This window comes from Lithobates pipiens, unplaced genomic scaffold, assembly GCF_037356315.1.
Source record: "Lithobates pipiens isolate NorthernLeopardFrog02 unplaced genomic scaffold, aLitPip1_a1.2 Scaffold_18, whole genome shotgun sequence".
In the NCBI taxonomy this organism is placed as follows: domain Eukaryota; kingdom Metazoa; phylum Chordata; class Amphibia; order Anura; family Ranidae; genus Lithobates; species Lithobates pipiens.
The window spans coordinates 387,294,841-387,313,067 of NW_027507758.1; the positions used below are offsets into that span (position 1 = coordinate 387,294,841).

General features: G+C 43.9%; 1 protein-coding gene across 1 annotated transcript in view; it reads left to right on the plus strand.

Annotated features, from left to right (window-relative positions):
- LOC143988332 (elongin-A-like) overlaps positions 1-18,227 on the plus strand; it is a 155,411-nt gene that overhangs the window by 64,826 nt on the left and 72,358 nt on the right. The window lies entirely within an intron of this gene.

Here is an 18,227-nt window from a genome sequence, read left to right on the forward strand (position 1 = left end):
ATTTTCTCTGTTCCAGGAGAACGTGCGGGGCTAGAACACTATGAAGTTGCTGCAGAACAATCAGCCAATCACAGTGAGATGGGCGATGTCCGCATTGGGGCTCTTAACCTCCGATATTACGGTGATGAAATGGGCGGGGTTACATTTTCGCCCTTTTTACAGATGCTTATCCAGAAGTTTGGGACTGCAGTCAATGGTCATTAGATGTCCTGGTACACATACCAACACAGGTGAAAATTATCACTTTAGTGATGGAGAGAGGTGGAAAACTTGGCCCAGGGGCGGTTATGGATCATAACTGTCACCAAAGTAGTGACAAAAGATGCACGTGGAACGGAGAAGAAATTAAGGAGGACATCGAACTGGAAAGAATTGAGAGCAGTACTTTATAGCACTCATTACTTTTCAGGGAGAGCTGCGAGGACATCACATACAAGTCAGGTCCAACAACTCTTCAGTAGTCGCGTACATAAACCAAGAAGGGGGAACAAAGAGTGGAACTTCATGGTCCCTGGCAGCAGAAATCCTGAATTGGGCTGAAAGCAATGTGCTGCCCCTTTTGGCAGTTCACCTGAAGGGGGAACCAAATCAGGTGGCCTGCTTCCTCAGCCAGAAAAGGCTAAAAGAGGGCAACTGGAGACTCTAACTTAGAGGTCATCAAAATGATTACCTGGAGATGGGGAATCCTGCAAGTAGATCTGTTTGCCTCCAGGGAAAATGTGATGGCTCGATCCTTTTCCCTAGAAAAGAGGGGCGACATGCTGGGGTGGATGCTTTAGCACAGAGTTGGACTTTCTCCAGCTGCTATGTCTTCAACCCCCCCTTCTGGTTCTCCTTCCAGTGTTTTCTGTCCACAACTTTCTCAGGACCACATCTCTGACTCTGGTTGCACCACACTGGCCCAGGAGAATGTGGTTCTCTATTCTAAAAGAACTTGTCGTAGAACTGCCATGGATGTTACCACTCCGGGAGTATCTTCTCCTTCAGGGACCAGGGTGTTGCCTTCAGATGGAATGATGGAACCTGACTCCTTGGTTACTGAGGAGCAGTTGCTGAAGGCTAAGCCCTTGTACACACGGTCGGATGTTCCAACGGAAAATGTCCGATCGGACCATGTTGTTGGATAATCCGACCGTGTGTGGGCTCCATCGGACTGTTTTCGTTGGAATATCCGACCGACAAAGTTTGAGAGCTGGCTATAAAATTTTCCGACAACATGTTCCGATCGTGTGTAGCCTAGTCCGACTGATAAGGTGCCACACATGCTCAGAATAAATTCTGAGACGGAAGCGCTCGGTCAGGTCAGGTAAAACTACCGTTCGTAATCAATCTAGCACATTCGTCACACTGCAATGTTAAAAATTCTTTAAATCAGAGCATTCTCTTTTTCTTTATAATGCTACAAGAATTAAGTTTTGCTGCTCATATTCACACACACTTCTCCAAAACGTATTTCTTTATTCTTTTTCCTCATTTCATGAATACAATATTTTAATTTGTCACATCTTCCCAATCCCAATTTTTTTTTTTTTTTTGTGGTTGGTTTTTTAATCCAGATCCCCTTTTTTGACAGTTTACTCATCTTCGTAATTTTTTGGTGTGTCAACTTACCACAACACCATTATCTTTTTATTTTATTGTTTTCTTTTTTAATAGGACGTTGTTTGGTGTTGGTGCCCCTTGTTATTAATTTGACTTTGTATTTTTGAAATGTACCTGCCTACTCACAAACTGTCCTTTTTTGAAGTAAAACACATAGGCAAGTATTTCTTGAACCAAAAAAAAAAACCTTATTTAGGTGTCAAACGGAAAGGCAACGCTGGAGAAACTGGTCAATTTGGCGAAGCCTTTGGCCCCCAAGGCAGACATGAAATATTTTTTAAATGCAAAATTGTTGGCCTGAGAAGTACATATCAGAGGGAGAACAGTCTGGTCCAGAAGTCCAAGAGATCAGGAAGAGCAGATGACATCTATGTCCCCAGGCTGTCGTCATACAAGAGCCTGCTTCTTCTGTCAGACCAGACTGAACCCAGGCTATCACTCTCTGGTCTTCCTTGGGCACTTCCCTCCAGGTTTCCTTCCAGGCTGTGGCTCTGCTCTTGTAGTTGTGGCAGGAGGAGGAGGAGGGCGATGTTCGACCTCCCGGGTGCCACTTGCCACAGCCTCCTCCCGGCTGAGGTCTTCCTGTGTATGAAAATGGGACAGTTTTAGTTTTTTGGTCATCAATCACACAATTTTGTGCTCATGACTGTTGCAAATTGAATGTTACCAAATAGAACAGACTCATTCTGAGCCCAGCATTTTTCTTTCTTGTCCCAATCATTTTTGGTCACTACTGTCAATTTATATGTAAACCACTTTGTTAAATCACAACTTACTGAACAATAATAACCTCTAGTTAACATTAAATGTACCACAAGAAATATGTTCAACAATGCTATACCTGTCTCAAGCTGGGCCCCTCCACATGTTGCTGCCTGGAAGGCCCAGGTTGGACATTGGAAGCCTCAGCTGGGGGTGAAGGAAGCCTTGAAGGAAGACTGTAGAGTGGTCACCTGGGTTCCCTCTGGTCTGCCAGAAAATGCAGCCTCTTGTAGTACAAAATCCTGGGGACATGAATGTCATCTGGATCTCCTGATCTCAGGGAATCCTGGAACTTCTTGCACTCCCTCAGATATGTACATGATCTTCATTAAACCAAGCAGTTTCTCCAGCGCTGCCTTCCTGTTTCTTCTTAGGTCCTTAGAAAGGGGGTTGTTCATCTGCCACAGGCAGGGCAGCCCCCTGAGCATATCAATAATTTGCTCCAGAAAATGTGGTTCCTTGAAGAGATTCATCTTCTCTGCAAGACACAACACAAGACAAACCCTAATGTCAGGCTAAACTCTCCTAATCTTGTCCCAATATAGGCCTCAATCTAGAAGCAGTATAGGCTAGTGATGTACCAAGTTAAAATTGTACCTTCGTTTTAATGATCGGCGCGTCAGCTCCTCACTCTGCCCACAGATCGTACGTACAACACATGCATGTTGCGTTTTATATACAGTGTGCATGCGTGAAACTCTGCCCGCCCCTGACGTTCTTTCTAGTCTATTCCCACACAGTGGGGAGAGCACATGGCAGAGACACAGCAGAGGCATGCTAATAATTCTACTAACGAGGAGGAGGACGAGGAAAAGCCCGGAGCCTGAAACGCCCCGATCCCAGAGGAGGAGATTTAAGGCCTCAAATATGTCTTTTGGAGAGTTGTTGGAGATGGTGGACATATTGAAGAGGAACGACTATGATGGGAAGTATGGACCTTACCCAAACCCAAATGTCAGAAAGGCCAAGATCATGACTAAAGTTGTGAAGAGTCTTCAGAAGAATTTTGGGGTACGACGGTCCAAGGATCAACCGAGGAAAGCGCTGGTCAGACCTGAAATTGAGGGAGCACAATCAGTACAGAAGGATCAAGCGAGTTCTTCAAAAAAGTAAGTAGTTGTCGTGTGTTATTATTATTATTACTTGCATACTGCTCCATGTGCTTTGATTTTAATGCTGTTGTACAGTTTAAAATGGCCACTTTCATGTTCATGGGTTCAATGGGTTCAATCGTTTGTAATACACATCATTCGTTAGCACACTCCAAAGACTGTTTTGCCAAGTTGCACTTGACTACATTTGTTCACACAACAGGTAAATATTCCAGCTTTAGAAAGTGTCAATGTTTCATATTCCTATTTCTGCCCTCAAATATCTGTGTGCTAAGTATTCCTTTTTTACATTCTCATAGGGGAGAGAAGACTCGGGACGTCTGAGGACCATAGGGACCCCACACCTCCCAAAGAAGGGAAGATACAAACACCAGAAGCAGAGGAGGAGAAGCAAGGAGAGATTGGCAAAACTGGAACCACAACAGGTGTCGGAGACCACAGCTTCTGGTAAGCTAATCAATGTATGCCTGCATATTTATAATACATGGTGTGTTTTTTTTTTTTTTTGGTTTCTTTTTAGGTGATGTGGATGTTGTGGAAGAAGAATTGTATTTTACCGGTGAGAGTGCCCAGATCCTCATTGGAGAGATAATGGGGTGCAATTGCGATTTAGAGAATATCCAGAAAAACATCAATGATGTTCAGCAAAAAATGAAGAACATCATTGATGTTTTAGGGAGAGTCTGAAACATCCAAAACTAGCCAGCATCCATTTTAATTTTTCAAAAACACTTTTTTATATTTTTAGAAAAGCCAAATTTGGAAGATGCACACAGTGTGTCAACATGCATATCCCATCATGGGGGATCAATGTACGTGTTTTGTGGGTGCAACCCCTTCCTTGCTACTAAAGTGGCTGAGATGAAGGGGTTGCACCCCAAAAACGCGTACATTGATGTCCCATGATGGGAGATCGCACATGTTGACATTAGGCATAGGAACAGGAGGAAACTGGCCACTTTTTGATTCTCAATTTGTGTGCATCTTACAAATTTGGCTTTTCCAGGGGTGACACCCCATCTGATGAAGGCAATATCGGCACAGTTTGTACATACTCATGTCTTCACTTTTCATAGTTGAACTTTGTAAGTTCCTATGTTCTCTGTTATGCTTTGATACAAGCCTGTTTACACAAAAATGGCAAGTTAGAAAAATGTTACCAATGTATGTTTTATATACACCAAATATGTTGGTTTGTTGTAAAACCCTTTTCTAAACGCACATGTGAATGTGCTTTGAGTAAAAAGTTAAATTATCAACAATGTGTGACTTCCTTTTTCAATGCACAAAAGCGGTATTTGTAGTAAAGTTGTTTTCTGTGGCAATGGGTGGTATTTACTAAAGGCAAATCCACTTTGCACTCCAAGTGCAGTTTCAGGTGCACTTTTGCAGTGCACTTGTAGTGCATAGTGGATTTGCCTTTAGTAAATAACACCCACAGTGATGTTTAAATTTCCCCAATCATGTCATTTTCATGACCCCATATATTTCTGCCATGGTGCTGAAAATTAGCAATATTTGTCAGTAATGCACTACATACATTAACAACAAAAACAAGGTGTGTGTGTGTGTGTGTGTGTGTGTGTGTGTGTGTGTGTGTGTGTGTGTGTGTGTGTGTAGCAGACCCACAACATAATATGATTGTCTGAAGAAGAGACTGTCGCCCCCATCTCACTCTGAAATTGGGTTTGCACTGTTGTAGAAAGGCCCAAAAAAAAAACAACCTAGGAGACACCTAAAACAAAGCCAAGCAGTAAATGAAAACAAAGATTATTAGAGTTTGAAAGAAACATTTATTAAAAAAATGCCTCTAAGCCCTTGTACACACGGTCGGAGATTCCGACGGAATGTGTCCTATCGGACCGTTTTGTCGGATATTCCGACTGTGTGTGGTCTCCATCATACTGTTCCAACTTGCCGGTAAAATTTTCCGACAAAATGCTCTGATCGGACATACTCCGATCATGTGTAGCCTACTCCGACGGACAAAGTGCCACGCATGCTCAGATCAAATTCCTAGACCAAAGCTATTGGCTACTAGCCTGAACGTAGTCCCGTCGTAATGAAATAACGTCATCACGTTATGTACAATCGGATTTTCCAACAACTTTGTCCGACCGTGTGTATGCAACATCACTTCCGGACCTCTTCCGGAATTAATCAGTCGGAATTACTCAGACGGATTTGGTTGGCCGAATCTCCGACCGTGTGTACAAGGGCTAAGTCAGTCTCTGACTTTACTTTTGTGGATGCTGCTCTGAGGAGAAGGACAATCCCTCCTCCACTTCTGAGGAATTGAACCAAGATGAGATGCCTTCTGCTGAGATCTCCCCAAATCTTAAGGATACTGTTGCTACCATTATTAATGCACTACATTCATGCCTGGCATTTGATCAGCATGAGACTGCTTACCCTAAGGTATCTAGCATGGGTTCCTTAAAAATGCCCAAACCCGCTAATACCTTCCAGTTGCATTTTGTATGGTGACTGGCCTCACCCTTAAAAAATCTTGTTCCACCAAAGTACTTTGTTTGGCAGTACCCTATTGATGGGAAATACAGTCCCTGTGGTTAACTCCGCTTATTCTTGCCTTAACAAGACCTTGGTAGTTCCTCTGGGAAAAAGAGGCTTTTGTAGGCTTGGTTCACATCTATACAAATCAGATGCGTTTTTAACCGCATTCGATTCACATAACGTGAATTCAACCGGCCTTCCATGGAGCCTTTTCACACATGCCCAGAGCGGCCACGGTCCATTTCTAAATAGTCTCCTGTGCCATTTTGGATCCGGTTTAGGTGCGGGTTTAAGTGCACCTGAATCCCACCTGAACCAGTGAACAACAAAACCACACCGACTTCGGACTGTAAACCACATTGGGACATGTGTCAAAATGAGGGGAAGCTCTGCTTATTTCTATCATCCAATCATGTGCAAGCAATAATGCTGTTTTTTTTATTTGCCTTGCATGTCCCCCTCACATCTACAGCGACTACACTTCCAAGTGCACTTGTCATGCACAGTGGATTTGCCTTTAGTAAATAAACCCTATTGTTTCCTTACATAGCCCCATCTTTCCTTCTCATCATCCCTACCTGCATTTTGCTGCAGTCACAAAACATAACCAGTTTGTTGTTCTTCCCTTTGGTCTATCCACAGAATCCAAGATATTCACTAAGGTGCTTGCCCCTGTCCTAGCTCTGCACCATTCTCAGGGTATCTATGTATTGGAATACCTGGATGATGTCCTGTTAAAAGGCCAGTCCATGTAAACCCTGTTGGCTAATGTCCAATGAATGGTGCAGACTCTGCTGAGATTCAGATGAATCCTCAACCTTCAGAAGTTGTCACTATAACATATCTATGGGTTGGTGTATCTAAACCTGATATTGGATATGAACCTGTCTAAGATCTTCTTACCCCAGGACAAACTTTTGTTCCACTCTTCAAGTGCTCAGACTCTTGGGCCCATTGGTACTTGCATGAGGGCCCTAGGTCTGATGGTAGCCCTCTTCAAGGCTGTACTGCACAGTACACCCAGTTTCATTCTAAACCATGACAACTCAACATTCTGGCTGCATGGGAAAAACAGTCTCGGTCCTTAGATGGCACCATGTGTCTATACATGGAAGGCAATAGTTTTATGAAACCACATCATAATACTGTGGCTTGGTTCAGCATCATAATACTGTGGTTTGGTTCAGCAGATACGACTTACTTATTTCACATAGGAAAGAAAAACATTGTTGCCATTAACTGCTTCTCCATACATCTGTGCCTGCCCTATATTATCCTGACTTGGTGCAGTATTCTGCATTTCAAAAAAATGGCTGCATTACAGTATCGTGGCAAAGTGTCTCACTACTGAAGTGAAATATTTTTTCTATAGATCACTGGTTATAGACCGAGACCTCCAAAAAGGTTTACTTTCATGTGTCAGTGTCAAAAGCTGCTTAATGGGACAATGGGACAATTACACACTCAGTATATATTACATTAATGAGCCCCAAATGAAACTCCTAAATACTTGTATACATAATAGGACCCATATTCCCGTTGAATAGACCCTTGAGGACTTATGAGAGGTTTTGTGTGGTTTACTGAAGACATGATTTCAGGGGTGTTGTTAGGTGGCAAAAGGACCAGGGGCTTCAGCCCGGAGTCCAAGGCCGGAAACGGGGGGGGGGGGGGGGGGTGTTGTACACGATGCAGTGACTTACATACACTAACCTACCTACACTGATGGTAGTGACCTACCTACACTGATGATAGTGACCTACCTACACTCACCTGCCTGACCTACATACACTGGACATATACATACACTGACCTACATACACTAACGGTAGTGACCTACCTACACTGACTGACCTACACATACACTGACATTTACATACACTGACCTACCTACACTGACATTGTCCGTTGAGGGGAAGGTACCACGTTTACTATATCTGACTCAAGCTCCCCTTTCCCCTTTATAACCCACCCCTTCGGCTTATATTTAGTTTGCATTTGCTTACCCACCCCTTAGTTTTCCTGCTGGCATGAACCAACACTTTTGGATAAGAGGAGCACATTCTCCCCCTTCCTCCTGGACAATTATTTTCTGTGTGCCCTTGCATTGAGCCTGCGTTGATCTATGACAATCAGTGCAGCTCAATGGATATGGTGTGCGCGAGCCCTAATACAGATATACTTTGTAATATGCTCTTGGTTTGCAGAGTTGTTCAGACTAAATTTAGATGCTAAAACATAAGAAACAACTGATTGGAACATGTGCAGCATTGCCTGCTAAAGGGCAAAAGCCAGGAGCAAACCAGCACAAAACTCATCCAAAGAGATGTAGTGGATGCCATGTTTTGAGATGATCCTGGTTAGTTGATGCCGCCACCTTCCCTGCTATTATCACTTCATGTCACTGCCTCTCCCCCTTATGCTCTAGTGACGTGTACCCCCACCCTCCTCTAGTTGTGGTATCAGCGCCCCGGGCTCACACTGCAGTTCTGTGTTTGTCTGGGAGGAGGTGATGTTTAGATCACTGCCACAAATGTGAGTCACAGAGATAGACAAGGCGTCTCTCTGACAGCCAGGGGCACCATACAGTAACCAGAGGACATGACCATTCTAGGAGAATAGAAAATCTACTTAAGACTAAATATAATATTTTAGTTGCAAATATAAATATACAGTATATTTCTAATCGTACAGGACACAGGATCTTTAGTCTTAACCATGGGTTCTATGCAAATACCTCCAGGTGTTTTGGGCACTGGCAAAAAAACGCTGTGTCAGAAAGCATGAAATCAGACCAAGACAGAAGTACAGTTAAATCACACTTGTTTAATAATAAAGAGAAAACAACAAACGTAGTCAAAACATAGCCAAAGTTAAGTAACCTGAACGGATAGTCAGCCAAGCAGAAGTTAGGGATCAAAGAAGTAGTGGAACAGTAAGCAGGATCTGGAGCCAGAAGGGATGTCAGCAAAGCCAGTCTTTAAAGAGGAACGCAGGAGATAGTTTCTTGTGATGTGACCAAGGTGAAGGCAGAGCTCCTCTGGACTGGATGGCTTAAGTAGCAGGACTGACGAGCAGGATCATCAACAGCTGGGTAGCTATGGAGAGAGATGGTAGCTGGCAATTAGCCGACCGCTGAGCAGCCAGCTCAGAAAAGGAAGGACTGAGCCCAACCCTGATAAGCTGCAGGGACATCCCTGTATACCCTCACTTACTTTCAGCGATCCCCAGCTTTTTGCAAGCATCCTTGGGAGATACTCTTAGGACAGTTTTCTCTACCTGTAAAAGCTTACCTCCTTTTAAATTCAGTTTTTTTTTTTTTTTTTTATCTATCAAGATTCCTAGCTTCCACATAGTCACTGTGGCTACTGCTCTGCAGCTTTCCTGATATGTTGACTCTTTGGCTGTGCCTTGGGAGAACTGACCTGGAGCCCACTAGGAGGAAGATGTGGGCCTGTATTGTGATTTCAAGTACTGAATCCTATGTGGGTCCTCACCTCGAGACTGTGTTGCGTTAGCCACGGGGTGCTATAAAAGTTCAGGGCTGTATTTCATCAGCAGTAGAGCTGTGTCCCTGAAGATCCCTTCAAGGGGATGCACATCGAGGAGAGGGAAGTCAGCATGGGCCTGGTCTTTAACATCCTGCTCTGATTAAAGATGAAAAGTGCCCATTTCGGTCTATTTCTGTCCTGTTGCAGTCAGCTGTCCTTGTGTCTTTGCAGCCTCAGTTTCCCCATCCCTTCTGTGCATGTATGTGCCATTGTTGTTTTTTACTGCACTCTCTCCAGTTGGTGACTCTGCTCCCAGCTCCCGCAAGCAGCATGCTAACCCTTGGAAGATTAATGGATTTCAAAAGCCTACAGTACCTGACACATAAGGCTTCTGCCTTCCCTCTCTGCAGCAATGAAGATTGTAAGTACCTATTTGGGAATGGCACTCACTGCACATGACAGATCAAAGATGTAGAGACAAGGTGTCAAAGGGCCTCACTAGCTTAAATTCAGGTATTGTCTTGGAGGAGGAGATGGTGTTATAGTCTTCCTCTGAAGAGCCCTAGTCCTTTCTGTTTTGACCACTTCCCCCTGTCTGATTCTCTGCCCTCCCTCGGACGCACACTCCTCCCTCTACTCTTCCACAGGAGTTTCAGCCATCATGTCTGATCTTATAGGCAAAATCTTGATCTTATTGGAGGCCATAAATTACAGGGGTCACAAGTGATCCCTTTCAGTCTCTCCTTCTAAGCCCTTGTACACATGGTCGGAGATTCCGACGGAATGTGTCCTATCGGACCATTTTGTCAGATATTCTGACTGTGTGTGGTCTCCATCGGACTGTTTCCATCGGAATATCTGACGGACCAACTTTTCCAACTTGCCGGTAAAATTTTCCGACAAAATGCTCCGATCGGACATATTCCGATCATGTGTAGCCTACTCCGACGGACAAAGTGCCACGCATGCTCAGATCAAATTCCTAGACCAAAGCTATTGGCTACTAGCCTGAACGTAGTCCCGTCCTAACGAAATAACGTCATCACGTTATGTACAATCAGATTTTCCGACAACTTTGTCTGACCGTGTGTATGCAACAGTTTCGGACAAAATCCAACGGATTTGGTTGCCGGAATGTCCGACCGTGTGTACAAGGGCTTAGACATTGTCTGGCATATCAATGGCCCCCCTACCCAAAAAGTACTCCACATATCTTGATCTGACCTCGTGGGTGCTTTGGGGGGGCAAGCCAGGATGACTAGCTTCAAGGGCCATCAGGTTCATATTTTCCGGCAATCTGCATCAGGCCCAACTAAGGCCACATAGTTTGAGTGTTTTTTCAAAAAATTGTGCAGAATGCAGCACAAAAGCACAATCTGATTGAGTTTATATTCCGCCATGTGGATTGGAGTCAAAAATAGGCGGAAACGGCTGGACATTATCCCGAAAGTGTTCTCCACTACTCTTCTGGCTCTGGCCAGCCGCAAATTAAAGATCCTCTGATCCGGGGTGAGGGTCCTCATCGGGAAAGGCCGCATCAGATGGTTTGCCAGAGCAAACGCCTCATCTGAGACTAAAACAAAGGGGAGTCCTTCGACATTCTCCTCTGGAGGTGGCAAGCCTAGACTGCCACTCTAGAGATGCCAGTAGAACTCCTTCTGCGCGAACACTCCACCATCCGACATACGGCCATTTTCCCCCACGTCCACATACAGGAAGTCATATGTCACTGACACCACTGCCAACATCACAATACTATTATACCCTTTATAATTCTAATAGTAGGACCCGAGTTGGGGGGGGGGGGGGTGGGGCGATGCGGACATGTTTCCCATTAATTGCACCTCCACAAATTCCTGTGGCATTGAAGGAAACTGTGGAGTCAAACAAATTTTTTATTTTTTTTTGTAATTTTGCACATCAACATTGCAAGCAGATTAGACACAAACCTTTTTGGCCAAGATCAGTATAACCTTTTTGGAAATGAGTATTTAAAGCCAAAAGTATAAGGTCCCCTTATCAGATTCCTCACCCCCCCCCCCCCATCTAATGGCCCATTGCAAAAAATTAGGGGGGGGGATGTTTTGGACAGGTAACTCTCTCCACTTCATTGAGAGCTGAATGCATAAATAATGTGTGATACTTTGGCCAGCCCCTCCTTAATTACACTATTGGCAGCCCGCCGGACAGGTAAGAAGTGTCCTAATGCAATTTTGACATTCTGCTATTACCTATCAAGATGATAATGGGAGAAAAAAAATTAAACTGTAGCATTTGAAAGCATTGAGACAGCCCCGTGCACTACATGCTTTGGTGAAGTCATCCATAAATCTGTCCAGAAAAAAGGTAGGTATAGTGTGTATTGGGTTTGGCAAAGTCAGCAGATGGAGGATTGCTATCAGCTGACCTAGCAGTTGGGGGAAGGGGGGTTCCTAATGAGTTTGGCCCACCAAAAAAAAACCCTCTGGCACTCTGCATGAATTTAAGCGCACACATAACATTTGTACACATTTTAGGGGGTGTTTAGGGGAAAGCAATACTATGGAGCTGACAAAATACATTGCTAAGTGACTAGGCTATAGGTTTATGGGACCAGAAGAGCATGCCGGGGAAGTTGGTGAAGGGAAATATGCATGAAGGACAAAAAAGAACTTGAAAAGCTTTCAGAATGCATGAGGACAAAGGGGCACAGCATATCAATTACAGCATATTGCAATCATGGTAATTGGGGAATGAGGAAAGAAATCCAATACATTAGCAAACATTAAATACATAGAATGTGATGTTAAAGGAGAAAACTTACCTTAATATAGTCCTTCTGCAGGACCTAAATAGTGTAGATAGTAAACAAAAAAAATATATCGCGCTTGGGGCAAAACCTAAAAGCTGCAACTATAAACCATCAAATATCAAATTATGGATCAAATCAAAAAAGTTAAACATAAAGTTGTGCTAAATATGCATGAAAACTAAAGTGAAAAGAGTAATGAAACTCCGTGTAAATTGTATAGAAAGAGCAAAAGAAATCAAACAAGCACCATATACAAAATTCAATCAAAAAAAAGGAAGTTCTTATAATTAAGAAATCCTGGTTCCAACTAAAAAATAACGAACAGGGAGATCAGTCCTTTTCACAAATTCGGTGAAACCTTCCTGGCTTTGCCACTATCGCTTCCAGACCAGGTAAAAAAAGGTTTGACTCTTACCGCAATGGATGGACTCCAAATCAACGGAGTCGTTAGCGCTGGCAGACAGCCCTCTGTAGGGTTCGTTTGTTCGTAGTCCATCCCCACACACTACTGAGGTACGAATGAGTACGTGCAGATCATTCGAAGGTCGTTGGCCCCAGTCGAAGAGTTCTGGAACTCGTCGGAGGTCCTACTTTTCCTCTTGATCACCACGGGGAAGAAACAAGGAGGTCGACCGATCACTCTGAATTCCTGGAGTTATCTAGAGCTCACCAATGAATCGTAAAGTACAAAGGTTTTTCAATGCGCAAACCTGCAGTGAGACACAAAACACTCGGGCCTCCCAGCCGCGAGCGAAGGGAGGGGGAAACAAAAATGGACTCCGATCATGAACTTACCATTAAACAATCAACGTTTTTTTTTTTTTTTTTTCCCCCCTAGTTTTGTGCATACCCTTCTAGGCAGCAAGAATATAAAAGTCATATGCTGGACTTGAATAGATTCGTCCTTCAGTATTTAGATAAAACATTCATTCAGGAAGTCGGATTCCCTTTTTGATTTATTTTCAAGCGCAAAGAAAGGGCACAGAGCCTTAAGGCGTGCTTTTTAGCTAGGTGACTTAGAGAAGTTATTGGCCAGGCCTACAGTTTGGAAGGTATGGAGATCCCAGAGGATATTGGGGCACACTCCACGAGAGCTATGGCGGCATCACAGGCGGAGAGGGCTGGAGCTACGCCAGACCAGATCTGGCGGCAACATGTTCATTTCACCACCTTTTGTCAAACACTACAGAATTGACCTTTTGTCATAAAAGGATTAGGCCTTTGGATGCAAGGTCCTACAAGCTGTAATCCCACGATAAGGGTAAGTGCTCGATTAGGGGAAAAACAAAGTTACACTTACCGGTAACATTCTTTCCTGGGGTCTTTCAGGACAGCACCGGTTACCCACCAGAATATATGGAATCCTTAGAATTCCTTACACAGGAGTATTGACTATGTTATTACATGTGTTCTTGTGTCTCCCCAGCTGGCCGGAGGTGCTATAGGAAAACTGAGGAGCCGACAGGGGAAGTACAAATTTAAAGGGGGCTAGCGCGGTGTTTCCAATGAAAGGGAGGAGCCAAGATGTCTCAGATGGCTGCCCTGAAAGACTCAGGGAAAGAACATTACCAGTAAGTGTAACTTTTTTTTTTTTTTTTTTCTGCTGAGGAGGATTGACCCAGTGAGCCTCCAGCAAAACAGCTGGCATCAAGGCATAGTGATTTTGGCTTCTGCCTACAACAATCGGTGGCTCTGGAGGATTTGTGCAAGGCCACCAAATTTATTTTGTTTCTCAGTGGAAGAGCTGGCATCAGGGCAGAGCAGCACTGGCCTCTGCTCAGTACCCACAGCACTTCTGGAGCTCCAGGGAACAAGGGCGGAGAGTTTCTCCCCAGCAATAGGTCGATCTAGAGAAGCTTGAACCTTCAGCTGAAGTGCTGGCAACCAGACAGAGGGTCCAAGACCTCTGTCCCACACCCACAGCAGTGCTAGAGGCCCAGGGTGAGCGTGTGGCTGTTATTCTTCCCCAGTGGCAGTCAGAGATCCAGAGAGGAAGCCTTCCACACTCCCCAGGGGCAGCCTGAGATAAAGGGCGGGAAAGTAGCCATTTCCCCTCCCCAGCGGCAGGCCAAGGACCAGGGAGAGGAGGTGATCATCCTCCCTCCCCACTGGCAGATACACAGTTGGGGAGAGAAGGTAGTCCTTCCTCTCCAGCAGCAGATCCACAGTCCAGGAGAGGAGGTAGTCATCCTCCCTCCCCAAAAGTCAGCCAGAGTGGAGGAAACTGTCTTGCCTCCCCAGCAAGGATCCATACACCTGGGAGATAGTACAAATGTCTTCCTGGAAGCTGGATGAGAATATGGGACATGGAGCAGCTGGCTCATCTCCCCTGCGGCAGATCCACAGTTTGGGCCTGCCGCTGGGGAGCAGGGAAGACCACCTTTTCTCCCAAAGTCTGGGTGAGGAGGTTGTTGTCCTCCCTCAGCAGCAGATCCACAGTCTGGGGGGGGAGCCGGCCTCCCTCCCCAACAGTTAGCCGGAGCGGATGATGCGGGGTCCCAAGAATAGGCACTGGCAACAGGGCAAAGCACTGCTGGCCTCTGCCCATCACCTACAGTGTATCCATGGCTCCAGGCAGTGTGGAGATCATGTGGACCGACCTATGTGGGTTCACTCTGCTAAACGAATGCATGTCCAGACCATGTGGAAGTCTGGGACCTGGTTAGTCTCATTTGGATTGGGGAGAAATGTGACAGACCCAACTGGGAGAGGGGCTTTTGGGGGGGACTGCAGGGTAGCCTCTAGCCTACGGACGTTCAGGAAGATGTCCTGTTATATAATGCAAGATGACATTACCACATTTAACAGTCAAGGAAGCCATAAAGGTCTCTGCCAACTTTAAACTCGGTAAGAAGATGTATGTGAAAAAGCTGGTAAATGAAATTTGGACAGCCCTGAGTTGTCTTGAATACTGGTGCTGAACTGTCTGGGTGGTCACTGACCTGAGTCACCTAGGCTTGTCTAGGTGACTAGTCGTTAATTAGCTTACTGTTTAATTCGATTACGGTTTATGTTGGCTATTCTTTAGATGTGCTAATGATATTACGGTTTACCTCATTCTAAACCATGAAAACTGTAATCAGGCTCTTATCTGATTTGATATGGTATGGTATGGTATGGTATGTATTCTGTATTTATTTCCAATAGTCCATTCCAGTTTGCACCTAAGCTAATGTTGTCTAGTTCTTGAGTGCAATGCTCCGCTATAATTCCTGGTTCCAGGGTGGAGAAATCCCCTCCACTGGCCGCCCTATAAAAGGCCTTGCTGTGGGGTCTTTGTTTGAGGTAATAGCTAAAATGTGTGCAATTTCATTCAAGCTCTGTATTCTTCTCCCACAGCAAAAGTCTGTGTTAATGGTCACCTGTCAGGTGATTTCTCCATATCAGTGGACCGCATCGAGGTTGTCCTCTTCCCCACTTATTTTTGCCTTTACCCTGGAACCACTATTACAAAGACTTGGATCAAATCCTGGCATTAAGGGGGTCAATGTGTTAGGTTGAATATGTTAGCCGCTTTTGCAGATGATATCCTGTTGTTCCTTACAGTCCCCCATGTCATGATCCCCAACCCTCTTCAAGACTCTAACAAATCTCCCAGATCAATTTTTCCAAATCCCACGCTCTGAATGTTTGACTATCACAAGATACCCCGTCCTAATGCAAATCAAATTGGCCCTCTGGCTTGAAGCAAGATGCTATAACCTACCTTGGAGTCCATCTCCCCTCCAAACTAAATGATCTTTATTCCAGGAACTTTCTCCCACTTTTGAGAACCATTCAACTGGATTTGCTAAAATGGTCCTTCAGCCTTTCTCTTGTAGAATTGTACACATCATGCAAACTACCCCGATAAAACTACCACTAGCCTTTTTTACATAATACAAACAGGCCTGCACCCAGTTTATATGGGACAAGAAGGGACCACGCTTAGGATACGACAAGCTGACATTACCCAAATTGAAAGGAGGCTTAGGCACCCCAGATGTATGCAAATACCATTGGGTATGCCATTTGGCAAGGATAGTAGACTGTGTCAGGTACATGCCCAAACCAAAGCTTGGGTTCATCTTGAACACGTGTTCTCTCATATCCCTTTGTGACAACTCCCTTGACTCCGACAATCCAATATTCCCCAAATAGCTGTATTAACCACCCATTAATTGGACCCACTCTCAGACGTTACATTTGTCCTCTTCCCCAGGACCATTAACCCCAATCAACCAGAACCCTAACTTCACTCCAGGTTTTTCAGAATCGTTCCTTAAGAACTTCAACCTTAATGCCCCAATCCAGGCCAAATTCTTCTTTGATAAGGGCTCCCTCTTGACACACGCAACATTTTCCTCCCGAACATCGGGTCAAAATTTCCCCTTTTGGACATGCACTGCTCAAAAAAAATTAAAGGAACACTTTTTAATCAGAGTATAGCATCAAGTCAATTAAACTCCTGGGATATTGATCTGGTAAGTTAACCACTTCAGCCCCAGAAGAATTGGCCCCTCAATGAACAGAGCACTTTTTACAATTAGCACTGTGCTGATTGCCTCTGCGATTTTTTTTTTTTTTTTTTTTTTTTTGGCGATATAATTGGAAAGACCGAAAATATTGGAAAAAATATATTTTCCACTCTTTGTTATAAAAAAACAATCCAATAAACTACATTTTTAATCATACATTTAGGCCAAAATGTATTCAGGCACATCTCTTTGGGGAAAAAAAATGTCAATAAGCGTATAATTTATTGGTTTGCAAAAAAGATAGTGTCTAGAAATTGGGATACATTTTCTGGAATTTACGCAGCTTTTAGTTTGACTGCCTATTTCATTTCTAGAGGTGCTAAAATGGCAGGGCAGTACAAATGACCCCATTTTGGAAAGTAGACACCCCAAGGATATTGCTGAGAGACATTTTGAGCCCATTGAATATAAAAAAAATTTTGTCACAAGTGATTGAAAAAAAAATTACACAAAGTGGTCACTAAATGTTATATTGCTCAAACATGCCATGGGCGCATATGTGAAATTACACCCCAAAATACATTCTACTGCTTTTCCAGAGTATTGGGATACTATGTGTGGGACTTTTTTGGCAGTCTAACTGCGTACAGGACCCCAAAAACCAATCACCGCCTTCAGGCTTTCTAAAGGTGTACATTTTTGATTTCACTCCTCAGTGCCTATCAGTTTCGGTGTCCATGAAATGCCCAGATAGCACAGAACCCCCCCCCCCCCCCCCTCCCAAAGGACTCCATTTTGGAAAGTAGATACCCCAAGTTATTTTGAAGCGAGGCATGTTGCGTACTCTGCGGATCTCGCTTTTTGTCACAAAGTTTTTAAAATTGAAAAAAGACAAATTTTGTTTACATGAATTACTTTGAACCCCCAAACATTATATATTTCTTTAAAGCAAAGGTCCTACAGATTAAAATGGTGGGTGTTGCAATTTTTTTTTTTTTTTTTTTTAACGCAATTTTTTTGGGGGGGAAAACTTTTTTTCACATTTTAATGCACTAAAACACACTATATTGCCCAAATGTTAGATGAAATAAAAAAATTATCTTATGCTGAGTACATGGATCCCAAAAATGACATGCTTTAAAATTGCGCACAAATGTGCAACGGCGACAAACTACCACTTTTTAGATTTACAGAGGAGGTCTACTGCTAAAATTGTTGCCTTCGATCTGACCTTTGTGATGATACCTGCAACTTCTGTTCAGACTGACACTTGCGTTTGCGTGTGAGCACGGGGACGGATGCTTTTTTTTATTTATTTATTTTTATCTCGGAGAATGTAAATATCCCCTATGATGGCAATAGGTAGTGACGAGTACTCCTTTTTTTGAAAATGTTGGGGTCTATTAGACCCTAGATCTCTCCTCTGCCCTCAAAGCATCTGACCACACCGAGATCGTTGTGATAAAATGCTTTTCCAATTTCCCAATGGCACTGTTTA